This window comes from Tamandua tetradactyla, chromosome 11, assembly GCF_023851605.1.
Source record: "Tamandua tetradactyla isolate mTamTet1 chromosome 11, mTamTet1.pri, whole genome shotgun sequence".
NCBI lineage: Eukaryota > Metazoa > Chordata > Mammalia > Pilosa > Myrmecophagidae > Tamandua > Tamandua tetradactyla.
Window position 1 is genome coordinate 73,391,879 of NC_135337.1, and position 23,914 is coordinate 73,415,792.

At 44.4% G+C, this 23,914-nt stretch overlaps 1 long non-coding RNA gene across 1 annotated transcript; it reads left to right on the forward strand.

Annotated features, from left to right (window-relative positions):
• Window positions 1-7,980: 7,980 nt before the first annotated feature.
• On the forward strand, window positions 7,981-16,512 carry LOC143649582 (uncharacterized). The gene is made up of 3 exons (XR_013159125.1): window positions 7,981-8,260; window positions 8,964-9,062; window positions 16,221-16,512. It is a non-coding gene; the product is annotated as an uncharacterized LOC143649582 (long non-coding RNA).
• The last annotated feature ends 7,402 nt before the right edge of the window (window positions 16,513-23,914 follow it).

Genomic DNA, 23,914 nt, shown 5'->3' on the forward strand with positions numbered 1-23,914 from the left:
TTTGAAATTTCAGATTGTATTTTTCAGTTCTAAAATGTCCTTTTTGGTTTTAACAGTCCTTATTTCTCTGCAAAGAATTCCTATATTTCCATTCATTTCAACTGTGTGGGCTTTCACCACAAAGAGCACAGCTGTAACGGCTGCTTTGCTGATGCTCACGTCCCCTTTACTCAGGTCTGGCTACTTTTGATTGACTTTTCCCTTGAGACTGGGCCATGTTTTCGTCTTTCTTGTACGGTAAATAAATTTGGTTTTTATGTTGGACATTTTGAATATTCTTTTTCATAGTCTTTGGTTCAGTAATATAGTATAACATTCTCCAAAATGCTGTTTTGCTTTAGCGCACTAGCCATTTGGTTAAATTCAGAGCGTAAGCTCTTTTCAAGTCCTGGGAGCACTGGCTCAATAAAGACTGAATCCTCTAAATCGCTTTGCTAATTTGGGTCCATCCCGCACAGGCAAGTTTCAGGCACTAGCCTAAGGCTAGTGTGGACTACACTCAGTAAAAGCCGATTCCTTTAAAGTGTCCCCAAAGTGTCCCCTCCTCCCTAGGGTCTCCCTCCCAACCTTACAGCCATCATGGACTCCTAGCCATAATTTCTCTGCCAGGAAAATAATGGGAGTTTCTATTGGAATTTTTCATGGCCGTGCTGCTGTGCCCCTCTCCGCTGGGAGAGAAAGGTGAAGCTGGAGCCAAACCTGTGAGAGGAAAAAAGTCCAGGAAATACAAATCCATGGTTTTTCATTCTGCAAATGTTGACGCATATCTACAATCTGTCTGCTTTAGTTTATTTTTCAAAGCCGGTTGTTTGCATAATCTATCTAGAGTTGATGGCTGTCATCAGTGAAGGGGAAGGCTGAAAAAGAGAAGATGTTTACTGGAGTCAGAAATCTTCGTCCATTTCCTCTTATGACAATTGTTGATATGACTGGGTTTAAGCCTTCTGTATTGACCTTTGTTTTCTATTCGTTTTATCTTTTCATTGTCCCTTTTCTCTTTTTCTGCCTTCATCTTGCTTGCACTATAACTTCAAATAATATTGCATTACTTCATGTAAAAGTGTAATAACCTCACAACAATTTCTTTCATAGTATACTCAACTCTTTGTACTGCAGTTGACATGTATTTCACTTGTATTATTAACTCCTCAATACATAGTTTTTATATTTATAGTCAATTGTCTTTCAAAACAATTAATTGCAGAAAAGATCTATAATCTTTCACAATTGCGGTTTCTGGTGCCTTTGTTCCTTCCAGTGGATCTGCGTTCACCAATGTGATATTTGTCATCACGAAGCACTTCCTTCAGCATTTCTTGAAGCACAAATCTGCTCAAAACAAATTCTCTCACTTTATCTGAAAATATCTTTGTCTTTACTTTTGAAGCACATTGTTCTAGTTTGCTAGCTTCCAGAATGTAATATACCAGAAATGGAGTGGCTTTTAAAAAGGGGAATTTAATAAGTTGCTAGTTCACAGTTCTAAGGTTGAGAAAATGTCCCAATTAAAACAAATCTATATGGGCGGGCCACGGTAGCTCAGCAGGTAAGAACACTTGCCTGCCATGCCCGAGGACCCGGGTTTGATTCCCGGTGCCTGCCCATGTCAAAAAATTAAAAAATAAAAATAAAACAAATCTATAGAGATGTCCAATCAAAGGTATCTGTCCAGGGAAAGATATCTTGGTTCAACAAGGCCAATGAACTTCAGGGTTTTTCTCTCAAGTGAGAAGGCACATGGTGAACACAGTCAGGGTTCCTCTCTCATCTGGAAAGGCACATGGCGAACATGGCATCATCTGCTAGCTTCTTCTCCTGGCTTCCTGTTTCATGAAGCTCCCCAGGAGGCATTTTCCTCCTTCATCTCCAAAGGTCACTGGCTGGTGGACTCTGCTTCTCGTGGCTATGTCATTCTTCTCTGCTCTCTCTAAATCTCTTTCATTCTCCAAAATGTTTCCTCTTTTATAAGACTTCAGAAACTTATCAAGACCCACCCAAATGGGTGGAGACGTGTCATCACCTAATCCAGCTTAACCACTCGTGATTAAATCACATCTCCAGGGAGATGATCTGATTACAGTTTCAAACATACAGTAGTGACTAGGGATTATTCTGCCTTTATGAAATGGGATTTAGATTAAAACATGGCTTTTCTAGGGGACATACATCCTTTCAAACAAGCACACATATATTTCCTAGATTTAGAATTCCAGGTTGAGAGGGATTTTCTTTCAGCACTTTTAGTATTCTTTTATCCAGACCTTGCTGTTGTGATGAGTAGCAGTTGTCATTCTTCTTATGGTTTCCTGACATATAATATCTTTTTCTCTGAATTCTTTTAATATTTTCTCTTTTTTTATGTGATAAAACAACAGATAAGAACTTTATTGCATTTTGTGGCAGAGAAGGTGACCCACATGGGAGCAGAGAGGGCAAACCAAGAAACCACTGAAAACAGAGGTTAGAGCAGGAAAGTGTTTCAGTTTGCTAATGCCATGTACTAGAAATGGATTGACTTTTACAAAATGGATTTGTTAGATTACAAGTTTACAGTTCTAAGTCCATGAAAATGTCCAAACTAAGGCATCCAGAAACAGATAGCTTGACTCTGAAGAAAAGGCCAATGTCGACCAGGGCTCATCTGTCACATGGTGACGTCTGCTGATTTTCTCTCCAGCTTCTGGTTTTAAATGGCTTTGATTCCCAAGGCTTTTGCTCAAAGCATTTGTGGGTCCTCACACAGCTTCTCTGGGGCAACACTGCATTTCATCTCTTAGTTTAGCATCTCCAAACATCTGTCACCTTGCTCTACCTCTCTGTTCTCTGTATCGGCTAGAGCGCTTTCTCTCTCCTTGAGCTCTTTTAAGGACTAGTAGTCTAATTAAGACTGGCCTTGAATGGGCAGGGTCACATCTCCATCTAACCAAAAGGCCACACCCATAACTATGTAGGTCACAGCTGCATGGAAACAACCTAATCAAAAGACTCCATCCTATAATAGGTTGGCACCCACAAGATTGTATTAAGGATGAAAGAACATGCCTTTTCTGGGGTACAAAATAGTTTCATACTAGTACAGAAGGAATTGTTTCATTTTGCTTATCAATATCATGAGCTTCCTGAAGAACCATTACTAAAATGGGTTGTGAGAGTGACTAACTTAGGAGTAGCCTCCTTCGTTTTGAATGTTTCAGAGTGGCGGAGCATGTTTGGGTTAACACAAGGCCCACAGATTGCTATCGAACAATCACAAAAGGTTGTCCCCGATCCAAATACGCAGCAGTTTGTTTGCAGTGGACTGAATAAAGGTTGCTACAAAGTTGGTTTATCCTGAGAAGGTGAACTATTCTTCCCTTCCTTTATGTGCTAAGTAGAACTCCCCATGTGCTGTACCTGATAACTGCATATGCATTCCACGCTGAACTGGCTTTTTGATTATTGGAATGCCCGTGCACCTAATATGCCCTCTCTCCATCCTGGGACATATTGTGGTTAGGGTTTCCTTCACATGGACACTCCAGGTAACCTTATGCTGCAAAATCAAGGAATGGCCTGAGAAGCCGTATTGGATTTACTGCCTAACCTCCTTAGGGGGTCTTACAATTACTATGAAAATTAAATTGAGTCACAAGATAATGGAAAAGGTGAAAGTGATTGTCAGGAACTCAACCCGCTAGCACAAAGTCTTTAACACGTTAAAAGAAATGGGATATAAGGAATAAAATGTACATTGATGGGGTCAGCACAAGCTACTAATGCAGTACTGTTGGAGGTTGGGTGGACTAATGGAAGCACTTGGTACCCAACACTGATGGGGCTTAAGCTAAACTACTCCATTTACCAAAGTTTGGAGGAGTTTTAAAAGCTGGAAGGTAAAAATGACAGTGAGAAAGCTGACCTGAAGTAGCTGGGGGTAATGGCCCAGAAAACCAGTTTAGATAACGACTGAAGAAGTTGTAAATGTTTCTTAAAACACCACCCCCTCCCCCACTAGAGATCCCAATCCATATCTGCACGTGAGGGTGACATGGCCAGTAGGTGCATCAGAACTCTTTCTTGGGTTCTTTGGTATGAGCACTAACTGCATTGTGATTCCAAATTCTCTTGGTGAAGTACTAATAGAGGTTACAATTAGACAGGCAAGCTATGGGGATGTAGCATTTAATGGCATCAAGATAACATTTGGATGGAAATTGGAATGCCTTCACAGACTATATGTAAAGGGTTACATTTCCTTTATCAGGATGTGTTGTTTGGACGGATCATATATCTGACTTGGGAATCTTTCTCTTACATAATATAGTAAAACAGAGGTTCTCTAGGGAAATGAAACCAACAGGAGATATCTGTAAATAGTATGAGATTTTATAAAAGTGTCTCATACAACTGTCAGGATGATTTTCAATGAATTTCCCAGGAGAAGCTGGATGGCTTAAGTAGAAATGGAAATTTTCTCTTCTGACTGTTAATCACTTCTGCTTTTAAAGCCTCAACTGATTAGATTAAACATCTTTCATTGCTGAAGATGCTCTCCCTAGTTGATTGCAGATGTAATTAGCCATAAATGCAATCAATTTACTGATGATTTAAGTCCATGAAATGTCCTTTCTGTAACAGTTAAGGTGATGCTTCCTTGACCAGACAACTGGGCACCATCAGCTGGCCAAGTTGACACCTGAACCAACCATCACAGAAAGCAGTAAGTTCACTCTTCAGCCAGTGTTAATGACACATGCTAAATGATAACCTGTAGAATTGCCTGAGCCCACAAGGATTGTTCATTTGAAACATTATCAGTTTCTCCATAGACAACAAAAAATTACCACTTGAGTTAGTCATATCTTAGAAATTTAAAAGCTGATGCCAACCAATTTTGTTCCCATGGCCTTGAGTGGACAGTGGAAAACATGGATGGCTCACTGTGGCTGTCGGGAGCTGTGTGTACACCAGAAAAACGTATTCTTAAATGTAATCCACTCCTGTGGATATGAGCCAAGTAGGACCTTTAGCTGAGATTGCTTCAGTTAAGAAGGTATGGCCCAACCAATCAGGATGGGCCTTAATTCTATTACTGGAATCTTTTATAAGGGGAATGAAATTCAGATAGAAAGAGAGAGGAATCCGAGGAAATAAGATGCTGTGCCCATGAGAAAAGTGAAGACCAGGAGAAGCCACCATGTGCGGTGCCACGTGACAAGCCAAGGGTCAGGGCTATCAGCAGTGAGCCCAGAACCCCACAGTCTGGGGAGAAAGCATAGCCTTGATGATGCCTTGATTGAACTTTCTTTTAGTCACACAACCATGAGCAAATTCATCCCCATCGTTTAAGCCAAGCCTTGTGTTGGGTGTTGGTACTTGCTTGAGCAGCCTAGAAAACGAAAATACTCATGAAGACTGACAGTAGACTACCAAAACATGAATAAAATAGAACTGCTGCTTTTAATCAGTAGTTCCTGTAGAGTTTCAATAATTTAAACAGTACAAGCTAAAGGATTGGTATTCAGTGTTTAATCTTGCAAATACTTTTTTCCTTTATCCTGAACTCAGAAAAGAGCCAACCACAGTTTGTCTCCTGTGGGAAGGATCCTGGTTTACATTGACTGTGTTGTCACAGGGTTATTTGACTCCACCGGCTATCTGTCATGCTTTGGTTAGAAAGGATCTGAACTTTAATGCAGCTCCTCAGTGTTATAGTCTACCACACTGATGATAGAGATGATAAAATCAGAAACTGAAGAACAAGCTAGGACTGACTTGCAGTGATATCGCATATGACTAGCAGAGACTAGTGGAGAAATCCTGCAAACTGCAAGGACTCACCCAAATGGCCCAATTCTCAGGAACAATCAGGGCAGGAACCAACCACAAACATTCCACTGGCAGCTGGAAATGAACCATTGCCATTGCCTATCCGTGAAACTAAGCAAGGAGCGCAGCATCTGGTCAAGATACATGGATTTTGGAAGACGCCTGCACCACTTATGAGAGGACTCTTAGCTCTGCTCATAAATCTACCCAAAAGAAGGCCATGTTCGAAGGGGCCTGGATGATGGCAGAGGCTATGTCTGAACTGCAAAGTCTCCATGAATGCCTCTGGGCCCTTATGAGCCACCCTCGATCTGGCTTTGGAAAAACAGATTGGGGCTTATGGCAAAAGCCTATGCGTGACACCCAGTGGTGGCCACTAGGACTTCAGTCCATATAATTTCCCAATGAAGCCGTATGGTACCCCCTGTTTGAGAATCAATGGTTGCCTTGCAGTTGAGCATTAGTTGAAACTGTCCCCATGACCAAAGAACATATAATAACCTTGAAACCTAAAATAGTGTCAGAGAAATGCTCTAATAAAGAAGGTAGTGCTCAGAAGTCTTCATAATAAAATGGTTCATGCAGGAATATACTACTGGAGGAGCGCCGGGTGTTCAAGCACAGCTAGCCTCTTTTCCTTAGAGGCTATTGAGTATCTGAGAAGTTGCGAGATGCTGTTGCCATGTGGGCACTGATCAACACACAGATCTTGTCTGGACAACAGAAAGCTGCTGGGTTTACAAATGGCAGATTGAAAACCGATAGACAGCATTTTGTTTGGAAGGTCAGACTGTGATGACTCACTGGTGGAAAACTCTAACTGAAGAAGGTAAGAACAAATAAGAGCGGTGGGCTGAATTACATGCTGTTTCATTGTGGTGATGGAAAACTTAGCCAATGACCTGCCAAGTTTTCCAGGCCAGGAAAACTTGGCAGGTCATTGCCAAGTGGAAACCTGGCCTATTGGAGGGCTGCCTGTATGGGCCATGGACGCGTGGAAATCTGAGGGGCACGTTAAATCAGAACATGTGGCTGCCCATCAGAGGAGCCCTTTCCAAGACCAGAAGGTAACTGGACCCGGGTAACTGATATCCTGATGTGCTCATTTGAGGTGGCAACCTGGGCCCATGGAATGCATGAGCTCGGGGGCCTCAGCAATGCAGAGGTGGGTTCATTGTCAACATAGTCCCCCGTACACCCTCCGAGGCACACGAGGTTAGCAAGAACTGTCCTGTCCACCAGCAAGAGAGGCGGCAGAGGCTGTGAGGCAGAGTCCCCATACCCATGGCTACATGAGACCCCTGCAGATGGAGAAGAATACTTTTACTGTGGCCTGAGATTTGCATATGCAGAGGTAGATGCAAACGCTCAAAACACTACAGAAGGGCTGGAAGGAATGTTGTGCTGTCAATTTGGACCACTGAATTATATTTCTTAGGATTTTGGAACAAACTTCACAGCCCATAGAGCCCAGCACTGGGCAAGGGCATAGCGTATAAAATGGACACCTCATTTTGCTTATCATCCTCAGAGTAGTAGTTTTAAAGAGAATTACAGTGGGCAACTGAAATACTCGTTATCTAAACCAGGAGGAGATACAGATGTGCAGGGCCCGCCCACCCGACCTCCTGAGTGTGTGCTCTCCACATGAGGAAGGTCACAGGTCCCCGCTGGATAGATTCCTCCAGTTTTCTGGGGAATTGGGAGAAGTGGACTGAGCAGGACGCTGGGATAACTACATGGTTGTGCCCTTCACCTCTGCTTGTTTCTGTCCTACTTGACACAGTGGGTCCAGGGCCAGGCCTGTGGGCACTGCCAGCCAGGTTGACCCCTAAGCAAAAAAATTGTGATTGTATCTTTAACCCTTATTTCAGAATCCTGAAGAGCCTAACAAGGCAGGCTGTGTCTTCACTACAGCCAGCAGAGTGTGGGTGGGCTGTACAGGAAAGGGTCAACTCAGTAGCTTGGGCTGCTCGAACCTGGCACCGACCAAGGCCCTCGTTCCTCAGCATTCATGCCCTGGGCATCTTCTGCCTGGTGATGTGTTTGTGTGTGCCAGAGGCCCGGGCCCCATGCCACCTGTGTGAGCAGATAATGTGTGATTTATGATGAATGCCTGCTTATGCCTTACGGGGTTGGGATCTGAGGAGCTGAGATCAGTTGCGGCCAGGCGTGCTGCTTGCCCAGCTGTGTAACCCGTGGGCCACACGCTCAGGCGGCCACTCCGGCTGCCCTGCAGCTCCACCGGCTGAGGCCCCAAATGTCACCCCAGGTCCTCTCGGACTTCGCCTGCCAGGCCTTCTCCCTGGGCTGATTTTGATCCGTGTCCTTTTACTCCACTAGTGGCCGTCATAACAGGAGCTCTTTAGTCCGTGAGCCTTTCCAGGGCATCGATGAGCCTGAGGGTGGACTTGGGGACCTGAAAATACGCTAATTTTTAGCAAATTTAATGGTAAGCCTACGTGTGGTTCTCTCTGCATTTCTCTGGCTTGGGTTTGCTGAGCTTTCTGGATCTCCAGGTCGATGTTTTTCAGCAAAATGGGAAATTTTAAACATTGTTGCTTCCCCAAATTTTTCTGTCTCATCATCTCTCTTCTCTCCCTCTGGGGTTCCAAGGAACCTCCGCTCCACCCCTGCAGACGTGCGCACGGGTCACTGAAGCTTCGGTGTGTCTTAGCCTTCGTCCCTGCGCTTTAGTTTGGAAGGTTTCTGTTGACCTGCCTTCACGTGTTACCGGTCTTTTATCCTGTGGTGTTCATTCTGCTCTTCAACCCTTGTGGCTTTTATTTTTGATTTCAGATATTATATATTTTTCTAATTCTAGAGTTTCTATTTGGTTCTTTTTCATTCCTTCCCATTTCTCTATTCAGAGCTCCCTTCTGTTCAGTCAATACGCCCGTCTTTTACTTTAAGTACTTTAAATCCATGAGCATATTTATAATAGCTGTTTTAAATTCCTTTTCTGTTTATTTTAATATCTATACTAACTTTGGGCATGTGTCTGTGTATTTTTTTCTCCTGTATATGGAACACATTTCCCCGATTCTTTGCATGACTGATGACTTTCGATTATTTTTTATCCAATTTGATGCGATGAAGATTATTGTGAATGCTACATTTTAATTTTCCTGTGTTATATGTTTACTTCCTTTAAGAGTACTGAAGGACGTTCTGGCATAATGGTGGATTAGCCGAAACCATGGTGGAGAGCTCATCTGGAGTGGCCGGTTCCCTGGCGTTTCTGGGGTCTTCAGGTACCCGTAGGGGTTTTAGTGAGGGTGAGCTGTTCATACTGTCTATATCCCAATTTGTCAAAATCCCACAGAAAATATTTGGGAAGTATCTTTCCAGGCAAGGCAAATTTACCATAATATGCAAAGAAAAAAGTATTTTGACTTTTAAAGACATCGTTCATATTTGTCCATATAAGTTTTAGAAAGCAGAGTTAGATATGGGCCCCCATAGCCCAGCGCTGGAAAGCTGCTTCATTTAATTATGTTGTATTTATTATCAATTAATTCAGAGGTAGATATACCTTTAAGTATGTTCTGAGCTCTTTACAATGGAGCTGAAATTAAGTAAAAGAGACGTAAACACTTGGCATTTTTAATTGCTTGGTGGGTTATTGTAATTGTCATTGCTAAGTAACCCATGTGAAAAGGTTGGATAAATGGATAATAGTTTCAATGGGCCAGTTGTAAGCACCCTGCTTTTCTAAAGAATAATGGATATGGAAATTCTGAAAGAACAAGGAAGCTGAAAAGGGAAGGTGTTGAGAAAATGGACAACAATGTGGGGTTCTTTTTTAACTGTTAAGAACTGGAATTCCTCCTTGATTGTACAAATGCACAAGGAACTGAGGCATTGTCAAGGGTTGTTTTGATTGCTTTGGGCAATTCTGGATTAGAAAAGATGGAGTATTTTTTGTTGTTTTTTTTTTTTTTTCTATAAGAGGCACAAAATGCCTTACTGCCTCTTTCTGGGACTTTTGCAGCCACTGGCGATCAATACCTAGCTCTGTGAGCTTATTAGGGTCACAAAGTGACGCCATCCTCTCCTTCTTTCTTCATGCATTAGCTGAAATACTTCCACAGGGGAAAGGTGCCCTCATCAGTCATTTGGTTAACATGGGGTCACTTTGTACAGGACAGGAAAAGTAACTGCTGAATTCTCCAGACTTTGTTAGGATTTTTCCAAATAATGAGGTACTTCATCAGGTCCTACAGCAGTAACCTTGTGCTGCGGACCAACATAAGTCACCATTTTCATGCATTTCAATTCTCTGCATTTATTATTCTTATTGGTGCTTGAATTCCCCATTTGGGGCCATCAGGAGCCCCTGGGAGTCGCCTTTTGAGATCACGTGTCTCCGCAGCCTGGTTCTCCATGTCCCTCTGTCTGTGGAAGGTCCAGCCGCATCGTCTGCATTTCTGCTCCAGGTCTGGAATCAGGCACTCTGTCGAGGAGCCCCGCTTTCTTTCCAGAGGAAACAGCATCTCCGAACCCCAAACGGAAGCCTGGTGGAGCTCGTGGCTCCCGGATCTGACATTAATTTTAGGCCATTTTATTGGGCAGTTTGTTTTTTATTTTCATATAAAATACATCATGAGTTTATTCTGATATAGCCAATGACATTCATAATTCTGGGACCTTTACCAAAGTCCATGCTCGCACCTGTGCCCTTCACACAGGTTTGGCTGCAGTTCCCAGCAGTGCTGTGCCCGACGGGCGGCAGGTGTGTCGTTACCACCTTCCTGAACCCCACGGCCCACACCCCAAAGTCTCAGAGCAGCAATGCCACCCCCCGCCCCCACGCAAAGATGCCACCCCAGCAAGCGCGGAAAGCACACGCTCATCATAGTCCACCTCCAGTCAGAACCCCACTGGGGCCGGCAACACACTGTGCTTGAGTCATCTGAAACGCTGTCTCCGTGTGGCTATTTCACCTGCTCTGAATCGGGTCCGGCAGATTCTAAAGTCAGTCCGGTGGAGGCCGGGGGCAGTGATGGGGCCGAGCCCAGGAGGCAGGAGACGCAAGCGCCGCTGCTCACAGGTCCTGGGGCGCCAGGCCAGGCCGACCCCGCACAGCTGCCCCCGGACAGGCAGCGATCAGCTGGGGGCAATGGGCGGCAGTCAGCGGGAGGCAAGCAGCTGGGCCAAAGCAAGCGGGAGGCTGGGTGGCCCAAAGTGTCAGTGGCCACAATGTCACCCACTGGGTTTACAGTTTGTCTGTTTCCTCACATGCTTAGATTTAAGAATGTACACCATAAGATGCATTTGAATTTCAAGCTTATGTCATTGTCTACATGGCTCCAATGTCAAATGTGCAAAAACAAGTATATTTTAAAAAGTCTGTATTCTTTTTAAGAATAGACTACGTGTGCTCCAGGGGTGCTCTCTCCGCCCGCACCATTTTAGGTTCCATTTAACATAAGGAGAGGCGTACGTGTTGCCTTTTCCCTTTCTTCAGGAGGAGGCACACTGTCCCCTTCTTAAGGCTACTGCGTAAGTGCAGAGGACCCATGTGGCACACATTCACACCACACGTGTTCCGGCTGCCTTACACACGACGGCACGACTGCGCACAGACGAGAGGAGACTGAACCCCGCAAGTGCCCGCTGTATGCCAGGTCAAGCGCGTGGCAGCCCAGTTAACCCCAAAACCGTCTCCTGAAATAGGAATTATTTTCTTGATTTAAAGACGACAGAATGGAGCGCCGGGCGTCACCCTCCCAAGGTCCCTGTGGGAAGCCACAGTGTTGACACAGCAGGTCCAGCCCGCCCAGCTGCCCGTGCCCGCCCTCTGCCCACAGGAAGTGCACCCTCAGCGGCACCCCCAGAGGCACCTCTAGTGGCACCCTGAGTGGGACCCCCAGCGGCAACCCCAGTGGCACCCCCAACGGCACCCCCAGCGGGACCCCAAGAGGCACCCCTAGCAGGACCCTGAGCGGCACCCCCAGCACACCCCCAGGGGCACCCCTAGTGGCACCCCCAGGGGCATCCCCAGTGGCATCCCCAGCGGCACCCCGAGTGGCACCCCGAACGGCACCCCCAGCACGCACTGTGGGCCACCGGTTCACCGCGAAGGGCACCCAAGCCTCGCCGTCACCACCGATTCGCTCCTCTAAGAGGTTCCATCATTTTAGCCAAAGCCACGCAGCTTCTTATCAGTTAAAGGAATGACTCATAACTGAGAGTTCTGTTCCCTTAGCTAATTCCCACAACAAGAAAACAAAATGCTACAAGCGTGTTTGTGTGTTGTGTGGGCCACGCGGGCGGAAGCGCGAGGACTCGAGCAGTACGTCTCCGTCCCCCCCGCCCCAGCCCCCTTGGGACGCGCCTTTGGACACGCGCCCCGGGTGTCACCAGGTGTCACCACGTAGCAGCTTGTGAACAGCAGCAGGAGCCCTGCGGCCACCTCAGTCCCATTACGGAACCCGGATGAGGGAGCGGCCGAGGAAACACGCTCCCCACCGGCAGTGCAGGTTTGGTCTGTGTTGCCGCAGCACCCACACGTGTCTCACAGACGCTTTGCAGCAAGTGGGGAAAAGGTGAACTGTGGGGCTGACACGCTGCCAGCGACTTCGGCTCCAGGAACCCCTGGCCAGGGGATGCACAAAGCAGAAGACAGTGCTTTTGTCCTCCCGGAAGCGAACCCAGTCCCCGAGAGGATGAGAGCCCAGAGTCAGGGCCGGAGACGGGGCTCCTGCCACCTTCTCGCCATTCCTCTTTAAAGCAGAATCCTTTATGTGAAGTTTTGTTTACCCATTTAACGTATATTTTTAAGTTTGGGGTAGTATTCCTAAACTCTTAACCCTCACGGAGCAGACAGTCAGTTCAGGAAAACACGACAGATGTAGCATTGCACTCTCATGGCCTTATCAGCTTTTATTCATGCGATGGATCTTCAAAATAATTCATTTTATAAGAAATGATGTTTAAATGCTAAAATTAAAAAGCATGTATCTGTTCCTGTTCTGCACTGGGCAAGTGCCAGGTGGCGACATATGAAGCTGAATAAGACGCATGTCCTGCTCTGAAGAAGCTCAGAGATGGAGAGAAAGCCAAAGTGAAGATAAGTTTACAGCAGCATGCACAGGGCATTTGGAAAAAACAGAAAAGGAATGCAGGCATGGACATAACTCAACTGAGCTCAGGAAATGCTTCCAGCAGTGAAGGATTTTCATTCTTGACATAAGCTGAGCTGAGGCAGGGAACTTGTTTTTCTGAAAAAGACATTGCCCTACGAAATTCCAAGGGAGACTAGATGGCTCATAACCAAAATTTCTTTGCACATTTAAGCTCAAAATCATTATACAGGAAGTCCCCAGAGATCAAAAAAACCTAACACAAAGTAAGGTACACATGAATTTGTAACTTCCCAGGAGAGAGTTGTGCCCATATGAGAATTTTAAAGCCTTGGGTTTTACTAACCACTCACTGAAACAGAGACAAATGTTTGGCCCTAAAAAAGTTCAGGTTTGGAAAAAATCCTTTGTATAAAGTGCCTGGAAGAATTAAATATTCTCTCTTCCATGTAGAAAACACATCATCCACCCGAGAATGTTTATTCACGTATAAATTAGTTTCAGTAAGAAAATATATCTGCACATATGGTTGTCAACTGCTTTAAATGTGGCTTGCATGACTGGGAAACTGGTTTTTAAAGTTTTGTTCCATTTTAATTTATTTAAACCTAAATAGCCACAGTAGGCGGATGGTTAAGAGTCGACCCTAAGCCAGTAAATGAACTGCGCAGTCACTGGAGGAGCTGTGGTTTTCCCTGGGGGCGCACATGCTCAGTGCTGGCCTCTGGGACTTCCACTGAGGAAGGGCAGTTGATTACAAACTGAAATCTGTAATTACTAAACAGGAGGAAAAAGGTTATCTAAAGCAAGCGTCTACAGAAAAATACCGGAAAACTAGAACCCCAAAGACTTCAGACACTGGGCTTATCAGATACAAAGAGCAAAACGATATGTGTAAATTACATAAATTTTAAAATGATAAATTTAAAAACATTAGCAAGAAGGTGGACAAAATGGAAAAACAGCAGGTAGACTTGATTAAGAACCGAAGAGAACTTCTAAAACCTCACACATGTGTAAACACCCCCACACACGTGTGTGTTTGCCCTCATATATTTACATAGATACTTCAAATGCAAAATTCTCTGGACTATTTCAAACAACATTTAGACACAGTTCAAAAATTACTCAATAGGACAGAAAATACTGAATATTACCCAGACAAAAATAGAGATAAAATATGAGAAAAAATAAAAGATATGAGGAAATAAATGAAAGGCATGAGAACATCTAATCCATTCTGAATTAGAGTTCCAGAAGGAAATAAATGTGAGAATGGAAGAGTGAATATATTTAAGGAACAATGGTTACAAATAAATGTGAATTAAGTCCCTAAGGAAATAGCCCTGCGTCCCGGCAGCGCAACTAAAATGTGAGACCGGTAACGCCGAGGGCTGGAAACTACGGGAGCATCAGAACTGCTGTGCTCTGATGGTGGGTGAGTCACGTTTAGCACCATCTCATGAAGTGAACTCCCCGACTCTGCCGTGTCCCCAGAATTCTCCCCCTGAGCCTGGCCCCGAGGTAAGCGCGCCCGGGGACGCGCACAGGAAGCCCCGCGGACCCAGCGAGGCAGCCACGGCGCCCACGACCCATCGCAGGGCGCTCATCCAGGGCGATGCTGCACCGTGCTCAGGGGCCACCAGGCAGCTGCGGGGTCCAGGGGCGGCCCTCCCAAGGACAGCCACGAAGGAAAGAAGCGGGGCATACACCCGGTGAGACTAATATGCGGTTCACACAGGAAACCGGCGATGGCGCGGGGGCGGCCGGCTGCGGGCGCCTGGGCAGGTGCGCGGAGGCGTGTCCAGCGTCCGGCCGGGTGTGACACAGCGACGCCCGCTGTGTCCTATGTCTCCTGAGCCGCATGTGAAGAGGTGCACGGGCCTCCATGCACGCCCAGAAGAGGCTGTGCTTCAATCAACATGTTCACTTAAAACAGGAAATCAAAAAGAAAAACGGGAAAAGATTCAAGTAATTATCTGGTGAATCATTTAATAATTATTTGTCTTTTCATTCAACCTGAGTTTTTATTTGTCTTTTTGGTGAAGTAAAAAAAGGCAGGTTGAAATAACAAAGCTGATACTACCAGGAGCTGTAATGTCCAGATAATGCTTTCGAATTAAGTGCATTGCCTGATTGACAGACAACCAATATAATCCCTGATTTTTTTTCTGCTTATGCATCTGAATTCTCTTTGCAGTCCCGTCCCCAGTAAGATTCGTTAGAGGTGCTCACCTCCGAACATTCTCTCGTGCTTTCTGACCAACGCAGTGATTCCCAAACCATTCCAGCTGAAGGTGTAACTGCAAATTTTCCTGGAATGTAGCTTCTTGGGAGAAGTTTCATAAAAGAATCAAAGAAAGAGCCCTCTGAGATTCAAGGCTTTATTAAAAGTTTTCCCCTCAAAGTTAAATAATTCCGACGGTAACCAGAGGAGCTTCCATAGTGGATCCGAATGAGCCAGAGCTGACAGCCTGGGCCAAGAAACCCGCAAACACGTTTTCACACATTGTCGTGCTTTTATTTGTTATGTTGTTCATTCATCCATATATTCACCAAATGTCTGTACAGTGAGCCAGATGCTGAATCGACAAAGGTATGAAAATGAAAAGGCCCTGTTCCCGCCCATGGCATGCAGTGCTTCCTTATGGGTTCCTGAAATTTATTTGTTCCTATGCCTGAGTACATAGCTGGACGGTTTCCCAGCCTCCGTGGCCTTTTGGTTTCTTTTCCATCAGCATATGTGGATTTTTGCTGACCCAGCCACACTCATTTCTCAGTTCCTCTTTTGATTAATGGCATACATTTTCCAGACGACTGGCTGGAATTTGGGCTCAGTATATGGCTAGGAAGCCCAGCAAACCTGGCGCATATATGAATAAGTTACATGGAATTGTTTTTACTTTGTCTCAATAGCACAATGACCCACAGAAAGGGGGAGGAAATAAATGTCTGAAAATCCTACATGTGAAATACCACAAGATAAGAAAACACAGGTTTTAAAAGAAAAGCTGTATTTACCTCGGTGGCTTATCAAACGCCAAACACTGGGCTTGCTGTGATTCTCTAATTTAAATTAGAAACTCACTCTTTCCAATAAGATGGTCACAAATCACTGGCCACTGGGGTGACCGAGCATTTGAAGTGTGACCACTGTGGTTTGAGATGTGCACGGGAAGTGGACTGCTCCCCTGGCTTTGAAGACTTACAACAAAAAGAAATGTAAAGCACTTTTGCATTGATTGCATGGTTAAATGATAATGTTTGGATACATTGTGTTGAATAATACACAATATTAAAAACTGCATCTCTTCACTGTTTCAGAGTAAACCAAGGAATTTCAGGTTACCTGTGTGGTGGCTTGATAAGTCTACGGCAGCTCTGATCCCTGCAGGCCCCTAAGGGTGAGTCGAAACCACATCAGCACGGGCCAAGAAACTCAAGTTGCACAGAGTCACCTGCCAGAGGAAAACAAAGTCAAATCCACGTCTCTCTCACTTCAAAACTCACATTCTTAACATCATGCTAGTGGATTTGCCTTCCAAAGTAAGATGCAATTTAAAAAATTAGATTCAGAAAGTTAACTTTTCAAATACGACAGCGGATCGTCCCCTTCCCAGCCTCTGATTTTTGTTCGCGCTCTTGGGCTTACCTGGATTTCCCCCCACCCCCACCCATCCACTCCTCTGTCCTCCGCACTTGCTGCCCGGCACAGCAGCTTCTCCCGGCCCACTCCTGCCGGCCGTGTGACCGCTGCCACCCTGGACAGACACGCTGGACTCCGTGAAACTGGCCGTCTGCAAGGTAGGGCAACCGGATACGGTCGGGACAGGAGCTGCCCACCTACCCAACCTCTCTCTGGGGGCTTCTCACTTTTCGGGTCTGTCTCTCAGGGATCTAAAATCCCTGGGAGGTCTCTGCCTCCTGGGGTAGGTTGACAGTTGTGCAGGGGGGACTCCCTAGGCTGTGTCTGAGGTTAAATGGAGAAATGTGAATTGTTCATCTCTTATACCCCCCCGAGTGCCCCACCCTGTGCTGACAAATGTTAAAGTTGTGTTTTAGTCACTCACCTTAGATGGTTCTCTGATGTTGGGCTTGAAAGGAAGGTTTCTACTTCTAGGCTTGGAGCAGCCCACATGCACACGCACACAGGCACATGCTCACAGGCACATGCACACACACAGAGACACACACGTGCACACGCACACACATGCACATACACATACATGCATGCACAGATGCACACACATGCACACATTCATCACATGCACATGCACACGGGCCCACACATATACACACACATGCATGCACAGATGCACACACATGCACACATTCATCACATGCACATGTATACAGGCCCACGCAGACAGGCACACATGCATATACACACATGTACAGATGCACGTGTGCACATGCACACTCATGCACATTCACTTGCACACGTGTGTGCACATGTGCACACAGCAGCGCCCTCCCATCCCCATGCCAGGAAGGTACTACCATGGACATCACGAGCAGTGATGAGGCAAGCCCAAGGAGAAGGTGCAGCTCCGAACACACGCCAGGCTGGGCTGCCAGCCCTCCGACTGGATATTCCACCTCCATTGCCATCACGGGAAGGCATGGGTCCAAGCCCTTCAAAGGAGAGGGGAAGCTTCTTTACAGCAGCCCAGGTTGAAATTATTTTTCTATCCTCTAATCTCCTACAACAATTACTGCCTTCACAACTTATTTGGGAAAAGACAGCACCGCTTTGGGACAAATTGCCTATGTTCATCTTGTTATTTCAGGTTTTTACCTATTTATACTACATATGCCCAGGTAGTTGGTCATTTTCTCGAGGTCAAACATTCGCTCTCATATTCATTTGTTGATTAGATTTAGATTGCTGAAAGTTTTTGACAGGAAAAACAACAGGTCTTTTCCCATCCCACGTTGTCTTTTATTCAGTTTTGATTTTGCCCAGGAATAAAGTATTCAGAGCCACGGTCTAAATTTAAAATTAAATCCTTCTGGAAATTCTTTTGGGTAAGTTGGCTTTTTTAATGGCCTGCTTGAGGTTTTAGTATTTTCCACAGTTCCAAATTCCATTCAACTTTCAGCATACCTGCCAAGGTAGTATGGACGACCAGATTCCAGTGGCATTTCTGACTCAAGCAAAGAAATGCAACTGACTTTTCAGAGAATTCAGTAGCTTAGAATAAAAGTCAACTCAAGAAATTTGATTAGTTCTCTTTAGCAGCCAACAAATGGTTAACTTAGTTCAAAAATGCAGTTGTTGGGTGAAAAAGAAAAATCATTCAAGCTGCTTGTTGCCATCATTTATGTAAAACCAGGCGAATAGCAAAATAATCACTTGTAAATACTTTACTTAATGAGCTAAACTTGGTAGGATTAAAGCATAAATAAACTATTTTTTCACCAGTATTTTTTTTTCCTTCTCTTTCCCCAGATGAACCCCTGGAATGGCTGGTCGCACACATATATTATTCTTTCAGAGTGCTATCAGAAGTCCACCAATTCAGGCGTCTCCTCACCTCTCCTCTCACAATCCAAAGGTCTTTTTCAAGTTCAGAAATTCACTGGGGGGTGGGGGGAGAAGGGCACTTTTGGTTTCTCTCTCACACTTACCTAGAAAACTAAAATAACCCATGTGGTGCTAGCGTGAGGAAAGGTCAAGAAGGTCTTACCAGCCCACCATAATGTGTCTGGCATTGATGCTTGCCAGGTGTGAAAAATTACCTATATGACCCTTTTCCTTGCCTATTTGTCATAAACTACATCCTTCTTCTCCAATTACCAAGTGCAAAGATGGCAAAAATAAAAGGGACACCAATCAGCTTTATTCGCAAGCTTTATTGAACATCAGAAAGGATGCAAGAGCTTGGACAGGTAGTGTCTGGACATGGTCAGCGGCCCTGATCTCCCTTTTACTCCTCATAAAGAGACACCAAAGTGACTGCCCCACAGTCTGGACCCGGGAATTTTCCACCAATATGCACTGACAGGTTTATGGGACACGTTCTCCCATACACCAAGAGCAACTGGAAAAGAGACTGATAAGATGCAGGTTTGCAGAGGAGGCAATGGCCAGCACAATTCTGTGCTTCCTTTAGGACAGACTTCCATCCTTTGACTGGGGAGAAATGCGTGCAGGCTCCCTCCTTAGCCTAATTCTGGTGGGCGGGATGACAGCATGCACTTCAGATGAGACTCACCAAAGAGAGAACATGCCTCTGGTCCTTTGGGCATATATGGGGAGAGGACATCTCCAGGGTAGCTCCTACTCTACCCAAACTAGATGTCAGCACTTTATGCTGGTTGTACCTCTCTGGGGAAAGTGCTGCTGTTCTAAGGTGCCTAGAGGGTTTTTCCTCTTTGGCTCTTCATGATATAATGAGACAAGACATTAAATACCCATAAATGCCCTCATGCTGTCCTTGGCTTTCCACCTGAGTGCCCAAAAACAGAGGGTGGAGTACAAAGAAACTTAAGCCCATTTACTATTTAAAAATTAAATAAGATGTTTTTATCGTAGATTCACCATTCAGGTTAACACTTCAAACCAGCTGCTTCACAGTGTTGCATTATTTTTCAAAATTAAAAAAGTGTACTAAGCCACATGAAGCCTTTTACAGACTTGAGTATGCATTCCAGTAAAAGATCTTGCAATTAATGTACTTGATTCATAAATCTTCATCAAAATCCCACAAGGTTCAAAAACTGCTAATCATCAGAGAGTGCCCTTCTTCACCTAACATGCCCCGAAAACGGAAGCACATGGGTGCACTGTGGTTTCCGAGGATGTGGCCAAAAAGTCATGGCCTCAGAATTTGGTGATGGGGATAAAATAAATGCCTGCAAATTGAACATGAAAGAACCAATAGGGAGAGGATGGTGGCTTTCAGGGGGAAGAAGAAGGAAAACGTACACAAGTATATAAGACTAAGAGAGCAGACCACTGATAATTATCCAAGTAAGGAAGGGAGAAAGATCAAAATTAGGCATTTTAAGAGTGATACTGGGCATGTTTGGAATTTCTTTTTAAACTTAGAAAAAGTGAGAGAGCTAGACAGAAGGGAATAATAACTGAATAACTATTGCACCAGGCAAGGGTCTTTACATTATGATACTATACTTAATTCTCACAAAACCCTAAGAGGTAAATGTCCACACTCACTCCTGTTCTGAGAAGACTGAGGAATAGATTGGGTAAGTACTTACTTCAAGGCCACATGTTACGTAGGGGTTGGGCTCCTTCCAGCTTCTTCACAGCATCAGGGGGTCCCTCTCCTAACCGTCTCAGCAGGGTGCAGTCTCCAGCACGTGTGATGGGAGCTGGCTGCTCTTCCCTGTGTGGCACTCATAGCGGTTAACACATTGATGTTGTTTCACTAATATGTCATCTGTGAGTCTGGGTAGCATAGATTCTTCCACAGAGGTCAACCAACTTTGGGCAAACTGATCAAATGGAGTTTTGATATCATCAAAAACCCAGGGTCTAGCCCCTTAATCTAAGCTTTGTCTGCAGTTTCTTTACCTGCCTCAACAGAATAGCATGTACAATACCTTCTTTCATTAGCAAATATTACTGCTAATGAAATGCTGGTGATGAAGAATTTCTCACTATGAGAAACACAGATGCTTGTCAGTGTAATTCAATGCACTCCCTCTCTTTGGAATATTAGAAACATTATATTTGCTTGTCAATAAATTTGTAGGAAAAACATGAAATTATAACAGAGCTACAGGAAAAAATGGACTTCATATACTTATTGAGTCCTGTGAGCTCAAAAAGGTGCAGGTACTGTAACAAATAACAGAGAACCCTATCACATTTCCCTGATGTAAGGGCCTTACTATGCAATCTGTGGGCAGCCATATGGAACAATTGAAGAACAGTCAAGATATGTCTGTAACTGAAATGGTCATTGTCTCTTCTGTTGGCTCATGGAACCAGTGTACCTTTTTTCCCTAATTAATTGCATTAGATCAAGTATGCTATTATTAGTAGAAAGTCATGTTTATATCACTTGGTACACACACACACACACACACACACACACACACACATACACTTTTCCCACCAGAACACCTCCAGAATATTCTCAGACACTTGAGGGATTCCTGATCCAAATGCAACCTGTTATAATTCCAAATGATACTTCAGAATTTCACATGACAGTTACAATCCCTAATTCCAAAGAACATCCTAGATGACAGGGTTGGAAAACTGGTCAATTCACTAACATGATTGTCTTCTCGAGCTGTTAAGGTGTTTCTGTTAAACAAGGGTCTTCAGGAAGCTCAGGTGAAAAAGAAATAGTAAGATGAGAGATAGAAGCCTAAATATAATAGAAAACACTTTAAATATAAATTGACTAAATGGACCAGTTAGAAGACTAGCATAGTCAAATGGATTAAAAAAAAAAAAAACTATTTGCTACTACCAAACCAAACAAAAGGCAAATGTTAAGAGTTTTGAAAAGAGAGATCATTTATTTTATCAAAAGGAAATAATTTGCTAATTGGGGACTCTACTGAGTCAAAAGTGCTTCATTTTTCTTGAGAAAGAGTCAACATATAAGAAATGCAATGAGACTACACAAAGAAACATATGACTGGTTAAGCAAAAACACTAAGAAAAGCAAGCCACATGAGGGGATGGAAAGCTAACTAACAAAATGCATTTACTGGCCTCTCACTTTTTTTACCTCTGTCTTTGCTAGACTGCTCATGCATGCCTGATAAACTTCCTGTCTGCTAACTCTATGCTGTGCTGTACTCTTGAATTCTTTCTCCCAGCGTGGCAAGAATGTGGAAAATGGAATCCAGCAACATGTTTTGGCAAACCAGTCAGGAGACACTTCTCTCCAACCATCTGGACTGCCCTCAGAAAACGAGAAATATAGATTACAAAGGTATTCCTGGGAGTGCTGCCCTAGACTTCTCTCAGGTGGGGTGAATGTCCCCACTTGGAACCATAAAACTGTGGCTCCAAGCCTCAAGGGCCTTACTTCACCTGTGAGTCAGAGGGCCACTAGAAAAGAGGGTGCCAGAAATCTCAAGACAACCCTCCACCCCAGGACCCACTGGGAGCCTTGCCCAGGTGCCACCAACAGACCCAGGGTCTGCAGCATCTCCCAAAGGTGGGGAAGGCCAGGACAGCCCCTTGAGCCCTGCTCCTAGCAAGTGAAGAAGCCTGAGTGTGTTTGAGCCTCTGAGAAGAAAACTGAGTGTGTCTGAGAAGAAGACTGGGTGTGTTTGAGCCTCAAAGAGGACTGAGTATGTTTGAGCCTCTGCTGACTTCTTATCTGACCAACTTAGAGGAGCCCCAGGTGACATTCAATATGACAGGTAAAATTATTACTTTCTTCATTCATCCCGGAGCCACTCAGTCCTGAACTGCCACTGTGGCCCTACCTCCCCTTGCCTAGCTATGGGAGTTGTTGGTAAAGCCAAAACTAGAACCTTCACTACCCCTTTCCTTTGAATGATTGGAGACGTTCTAGTGTCCCTTCAATTTCTCCTTCCCCTTCTAAGGAAGGATCTCTCCCCTCTATAGGGCCCACCTAAAGACTAGTAAGCCCCACTGGCATTTATTCCTAGTTCGCCCTGAGGCCCCTACTAGATCAAAGCCTCTTGGCATCCTAAAGGAAATTCTTAAGCAATTAAAAATCTGCATGGAATAAAAGCATCCCGTGGTGACCCTACTGAGTAGGCTGGTCTGCATTAAAATTTTCAAACTGAGATCTTAGAAGACACATTCTTTTTATAGCCTACTTCACTCTAACTCTTAGTATCTACCTGCTTTTAAATGGTAGAAACTTAAAAATGAAATTCCCACCTTGCTCACTTAGACAGTACTGCCCCAAGAGTTTCAAAGTAACCCCCATATCTTCACGAATGTCTCAGCAGAAGACCTTGCTGACATCAAACTGCCTCGGAGCTCAGCCTTGCAAAGTATTAACTCTGTAAACAAACATATTTCTAATATAAAGGTAAATTTTGTTTTTATACTCATTACTGACTACAAGCCATGAAAGGATGTGAAAAATTGTGGAAAGTTTAAGAAAACAAGATTTTAGTCACCGCTAACTACAAAAAGTTGTAAAAAAAAAAAAACTTCTATCATATTTAATGGTAACAAAAATTTAATAAACCTGTTTATTGTATTTTTCAAAAGAATTTCCATTAGGTTTAAGTCCATGGACAAATAATGAGGACAAAGTCCCTTCACACCCATCAGGAAATGATGAGAGACCTGAGTGAGCACTGCACTGGTTTGAGTCTGTTATGTACACCAGAAAAGCCATGTTCCTTTAATCCAACCCTGTGGTGCAGAACTGTTGTGAGAGGGACCTTTCGGTTAAGTTGTTTCCATGGAGATGCGACCCACCCATTCAAGGTGGGTCTTGATCTCATCACTGGAGTCTCCTCAGAGGGAGACATTTTGGAGAAAGCGCAGACGCTTTGGAGTCATAAAATGCCATGGGAGATGCTAAGCTAAGAGATGAAATCCAGAGCTTGCCCTGGAGAGGCTAAGAGAAGAGCGGTGGGACACAGGGAGAAAGTCACTGGGATCAGAAACTGAAAGCTACAAACCAGGAGCAAGGACCTACAGATGCCAGCCATGTGCCTTCCCAGCTGACAAAGGGGGCCCAGATGCCAGCGGCCTTTCTTCAAAGTCCAGGTACCTTCTTGATGATGTCTTACTTCTGACATTTTCATCACCTTAGAACTATAAATTTGTAACCTGATAAATCCCCTTTGTAAAAATCAATCCATTTCTGGTATACTGCCCTCCAGCAGCTTTAACAAACCAAAACAAGCTCCGAAGAGCTGACACAATGGCTCCTTATAATCCCAGAAAGATTTATCCTTGTTTGGTTTCCAAGATTGGATTATGGATCAATCAGTCTTTTGAGAAAATATCTTTGGTATGACGTTTAATAAATTTTTAGCTATTTGGCAGGCATTTTGGGTAGCATCCTGCCTATAATATTTAAAGGGTTCCT